At 42.9% G+C, this 6,083-nt stretch overlaps 1 long non-coding RNA gene across 1 annotated transcript in view; it reads left to right on the forward strand.

Annotated features, from left to right (window-relative positions):
* Positions 1-6,083, forward strand: part of LOC140077198 (uncharacterized) — a 74,555-nt gene that overhangs the window by 5,925 nt on the left and 62,547 nt on the right. The window lies entirely within an intron of this gene.

The raw sequence follows: 6,083 nt of genomic DNA on the forward strand, positions 1-6,083 counted from the left end.
CACACACACTACGTCATTTGCCTGTCCGGAAGGAGAAGATGGAGCCGCGGGCCGGAGAGAAGAGACCGGAAGGTGAGTATAGACGGCGGATCTTCATATAGGGCCCGGATATGGACAGACGTGGGCCCCTTGCAAGCCAAAGGCACCGGGCGCCCACCCATACCACCTATATGAGGATCCAGCAGTGCTAAACATGTGTACCTAATATAGCCCTGTGCGTTGTAGCATAGTGTGAGACGACATCCTTATTGCTTCTCCTGTCAGTTCCAGCAAATAAGCTTGTCATCAGAGGCTGCTTCCAAATTAAAGAGTGTCTGAACTAGACAATTCCTTTAATTTTTCCTCTCCATATATACAAATAGAGTTGTCTGTAAATTTTATAGCGTGTCAAGTAGACAGGACATGAAAGTGCATGCGATTTAATAGACCTAACACAATTGCTTTGAAGAGGCATTCCAGGATATGAACTTCTCAAATGAATGGGGATAAAATCTCGGGAATGAGGCGCCACGTTGAGACCGCTAGGACCCAGACTGCTCGGGGAGATGTCTCTGTCAGAGTCCCGACTGCACCATGCGAGGCGCTGAGGCTGAGTCAGCTATCAGTAAAAGTGCTGGACAGCAAAACAATGCGGCACCAGGCCCCGGGTACTGTGCCATGACTTCACCCGCAGCCACAGCCAAAACACAGACTTGGCCAGACAATGTCATGTGATGCGTGCAGAAAGCTACAAAAACAGCAATTGCAATAACAATCATATGCTAAAAACATGACTTCAGAGTTTGCTACACTTCTATCCATTGTAGGAGGTCTCGAGCACCTGTGATGTATACAGTCAGTTCTTTCTCTATATTGACATTGTTTGGTTATTAGTATACTGCATTTAGAGAATCCATGTACCCTTACCAGAACACAAGAGTGACAGTGGAGGCTGTATTTTCCTAAATACATACATTGTGTGTCTACAGGAGGAATAATACAATATCTATATAATTTATAGTCTGCATTTATATGCACCCTGACAGAATCCTCTGTGTAGTCCTAGGGGTTGGGCTTTGGTTTGGATGCATTTCAAAAAACAACATGTGACTTGTCTGTGCTACAGACTCCTCAGCTCTTGGCCCCCATCTTTGTGCTCCTATACAGTTCCTCCCTCTCCCCCTGATGTCAGTTCACCAAGCTGTGACCTCTGTGAAGGAGCAGGTGGGAGGAGCTGTACAGAAGCCCAAAGGGCTGAGAGCTGAGGAGTCTGCAGCACAGACAAATCACACATTGTTTTTTGAAATGTATCAAAACCAAAGCCCAAACCCTAGGACTACACAGAGGATTCTGTCAGGGTGGAAGGTAAGTTATAACACAGAATTAGATTCTAATGCGAACACTTGGAGAAAGTAGAAAGACATATTTGCACTGCAGGTGTGATGGGCTTCTTCAACCTGTCTTTAGTGAAAATTAGGTTCCTGGTGACTGGTTCCCTTTAAAGATTAGTGCAGGAGGCAGTGGAGGAGAGTGATCAGTGCAAGAGGAAGGGGTATGAGAGGAGTCTTAATTCAGATTAGTGCATGAGGAAGGGGAGGAAAGTAGTTTGAATTTGAGTTAAGAGCTTATGATCAGCACGGGAGACAGGGAAGGAGAGGATTCTAGATTGAGAAATATCTGCAGTAATCAGCTCAGGGGAGGAGTCTGAACTGAGATTTAAAGGGGTTGTCCAAAAGTATTGAAAAAATAGTGAGGTGACTGGGTGGAGAGGGGGGGCTGCATAACTTGTACTCGCCACGGTCCCTCTGTGCCCTTTCCCTGTTTGTTTACAGGGGCAAGGAAATTCCACCGTGGACCGTGGCGCGGGACACCGGGACAGCCACATAAGGTGAGTACATGTAAATATTTTTATGCAGGAGAGGAGAGGCATCTGAATTGAGAGTAAATGATTACTCCAGAAGCAGGATAGAGCGCTGACAAATGGAGGATAGTGAATTTCTAGTTTCTTATCAATATGTACTAAGTCAATTTATGATAAAGCAATGTTACTTAGTTTTCTCTTTGTTTTGGGGTGGCTATTTATGGGTCAGTAAACTTAGGGTGCCTATTTAAAGGGGATAACATCTTTAAGGAATTAGACTTCAATCTAAGGAATTAAGATGCTATACAAATTCACTAACTGGAAGGAAGTTTTATCTCCTGGGACGGTCAGTAAACAGTCCCACTTCCACAATGTGCTTACAGACATCTCTTAGCTATGTGACCTTAATATATGTTTTGTCTATTTCTATGTTTGAAGATTCTTATAAGCGCAGTAGGTGATTTAGGTTAAATAGACAGGCAGATGTCTCACAATCACTCAAGACTGACGATGCATCAATCCGGATACTAGGTTAACACCGGTGATTGTCTTCAACATTTTTGAGAGTGCCACAAGCCCTTAGATGTTCTTTTTATTGATACTTTCGATGCTAAGAGTTCTAATTTTCAAAAAACAGAGCTCACTCGGCCATGTAAAGACAACATATGAGTGTATGATAAATTACTTTGTGAATTAGCCACCACCAGGGGGAGCTTCAGCTGACTGCATACATTTTTAAAATTCGGCTCCCCCTAGTGTTTGCATGAATCCATCACTTTATTACTTTCATGGCTTCAGAAGGGATTTTGAGTTTTGTTGGAGTAAAACAAAGCTCAGAGCATGTAAAGTAAAAAAATGAAAAGAAATCTCACAACTTTGGACCCACATTGAAACAAAAAGAACATAGTCTTAAGGGTATTCATTTATTTTTGAAGTGACTGCCCAAGAGGCATAACATGAGGGTGTACGGTAGTCAAACTGGGGTCTAGGAGCCTTGGTTAAGCATAGCAGGGAACCAGTTCTATAATCATAGTTGGGGGGCGGGGGGGGCGGCTGGTTGACCCACATGCTGATTTTGGGACCCAGATAGATAAAGGTCTCAATGGTTTGTGACTGACTTCACTAAAACACAACTGAATAGTATTGCTTGGTGTATTGGCTCTGGAGCCTTTGACTGACCATCGGGATGGGGGCCATCTCTGCTCATGGGTGCTAATGCCCAGGTGGTCATCTCCAAATACTGGCACATGAATACCCATATAATAAAGGCAGCTTTAGCTTTCTATATCATAATATAGATGTATGTTAGAGATACGTGATGTCTGCTATACACAAGGAGGACATTGTATATCTTGATAGTAATGACCTTGGGTTGGGCATTTCCTGGTAGACGGAAGAGAGACCACGAAGGAAAGAAAGTGCCCATTATTTCACGAGCTGGCAGAGGGTATTATTACTATTATAGACTGGTAACAATTAGAAAATAACATGATAAACATCTGCAGAGACGTTACAAAGTATGACCGCGGTGATGGAAATCTTTAGAGGGTCATGGGGGGACATTGCGGGCCTCTTGAAGACTCTATACATCTGTACGAGTTCAAAGGCGCCCTATATAAACATATATAGGGAATGATAAATATTAGAGCCTAACTCTTCCTGTCACTACTAAATTTGTTTTTCTTAAAAAGGTTGACGTGAGTGTCCCTGTCCTCGAGCATGTCCACAACCCCAGGGGTAACAACTGCGCTATTATTAAGTCTATTATGACACTACTCCTGAAACCGCTAAACTCATCTCTTGTGAAAATCGGGTGAGAGGAATTTTTTGCCTGACTTTTATAGGTAAACAAGGGAGATTTCACATAAAAGAGGGAATTTTAGAAAGGACATTTCATAGCCAACCAGAGGGGGGTACTAGTTTAGTGTGGTAGAACCTGTTGACAGGTTCTCCATACATGTACAGTGCAGAACTGCTATCACTGTATGAAGAGGGCTCACGTCATACAGAGGTGAGGTTTGCTGCACATTGCAGCAAACACTCACTGCTAGTACGCAAGTATTAACCACTTGGTTGGCATTTAAAAGTTGCCCATGCACGGCCATCTTTGTTTTGATTGTAGCTCCCAGTGATGTCATCGGGGATCGGCAATCGGTTGCCATGACAGCCTCGGGTCTTTGTAAGACCAGAGGGTGTATGACTTGTACAGATCCGTTACAATGTGACAATGGCAAATTGGAATGAGTCCTATGTAAAAGCACCAAACGATCGGACCATCTAGGGTAAACCTGTTCCTGCCGAGGCCCTTTGCTTTTTTGCGTTTTCATTTTTCACTCCCCACCTTCAAAAATCTATAACTTTTTTTATTTTTCCATGTACAGAGCTGTGTGGGAGCTTGTTTTCTGCGTAACAAATTGCACTTCCGTTTTCTTGTAGTGTTGGATTTAACGGATTTCACTGTGCAGCCCAAATGACATGTCAAATTTGTATAGGTTTTATAATTTTTTCATACATTTACAAAAATTAAAACCACCTATACAAAATGTTTTTTTTTTCTTTTAGTTTTTTCCATTTTCTGGCGCTAATAACTTTTTTAAACTTTGGTGTACGGAGCTGTGGGTAGTGTCACTTTTTGCGACTTTTGATGACGTTTTCAATGCTTCCATTTTGAGTACTGTATGGCCATTTGATCATTGGGCATTTTCGGACACGGCGATACCTAATGTGTTTATGCTTTTTACTGTTTATTTATATTTGCCATATATCAGTTCTAGGGAAAATGGGGTGATTTGAATTTTTTTTTTTTTATATTTTTGTAACTTTTTTTTTTTTGTTTTTATTTTTACTATTTTTTCAGGCCCCCTAGTGTACTTTAACCCCAGGTTGTCTAAGCTGATCGACTACAGTATGTGGCAGAATATGCAAATTTTCCTCCTCATTCTAATCGCACATTGTGATCAATGGGTTAAAACGAGACAGCCTCGAGTCTTCGGAAGACCCGAGGCTGTCATGGCGACCAATCGCTGCTCCCCGATGCCGTCACGGGTAGCGACTATCTTCGTCAAGGTGGTGGCACCCATGTGTCCCCATTTTTATGGAGCTGCCGGCAGCAGCTAGCTAGCGCTGTGCATGGGCTGGGGATATCGGGTCCTCTCATCTCTGTATATAATTCGTGTTTGGGGGGAGGGATGGGGGGGTTGCAAAAAAATTATCCAGTTAGAGGCCCAAACATTCCTAGTGGCGGCCCTGTCTGTGAGATCACTCTTCCCTTTTTAAATAGAGGCCATGCCCCATTTTTTTGGCGTGGCATTTCCTATGCAAATTACTCCAGTATTATGACTTAGACCGATTGATACATCTCCCCCAGTGTAGCTATGGGACTGTGTCATATATGGTAGTGATGGGGGGGGGGGGGGGGGGAATATAGGTTATGGCTTATCCCATGGAGCAGCAATAGACACAGACACGCTGGGGCAGGTTTATCAAGCTGTCTAAAAGTAAGAATGTTCTTAGTTGCCCATGGCAGCCAATTACAGCTCAGCTTTCATTTTACCAGTGCTCATGAATATTTTGAAGGAGAGCTGTAATTGGTTGCCATGGGCAACTAAAAAATTATTAATTTTAGACAGCTTGATAAATCTGCCCCGTTGTGTCTGACACCTATCCTATTTACAGTGCAATGGTGGGTGTATAAGGCAACAAGTCTTGATGATTGCAAATCATACAAACTTCTGTCCAATCATGCCAGTACTTGTACTTGTGTTTCTGTCACACAATTATTTTAGGTATAACTGTGGGAGGCTGCGGATGTCCAATTGTACCTGGCCCCGGCCCCATGGACAGGAGCAGCTTCTTCTCTGTGTTGCCTCAATTACAGGTGTCTGTCGCTTTGGCTTTACATCACAAGTTCACTTAGTGGCACCAAAATCCATCATGGCCATTCCATTAATTTGGTATAAAACACATGGGGAGGTATGCACTTTTTTTTGGAGTTTTGGTCAACCCAAAAATTAGGCGAGTGTGAGGAAAATGTGGCACTGTACTGGAGTCCATTATAGCGAGGCCGTGATACAAATACTTGGTCCCCATATTATTAAGTGGGTCAAAGATATGATAAATCTCTGCCATATATAAATATAAGTCTCTTAGAGCAGAACTGTTCTAGTTGCCCATGGAAACCAATCAGAGCGCAGCTTTCTTCTCCCCACAGCTGTTTATAAAATGAAAGCTCTGATTGGTTTCC

The sequence above is a fragment of the Engystomops pustulosus genome, chromosome 9 (assembly GCF_040894005.1).
Source record: "Engystomops pustulosus chromosome 9, aEngPut4.maternal, whole genome shotgun sequence".
In the NCBI taxonomy this organism is placed as follows: Eukaryota; Metazoa; Chordata; class Amphibia; order Anura; family Leptodactylidae; genus Engystomops; species Engystomops pustulosus.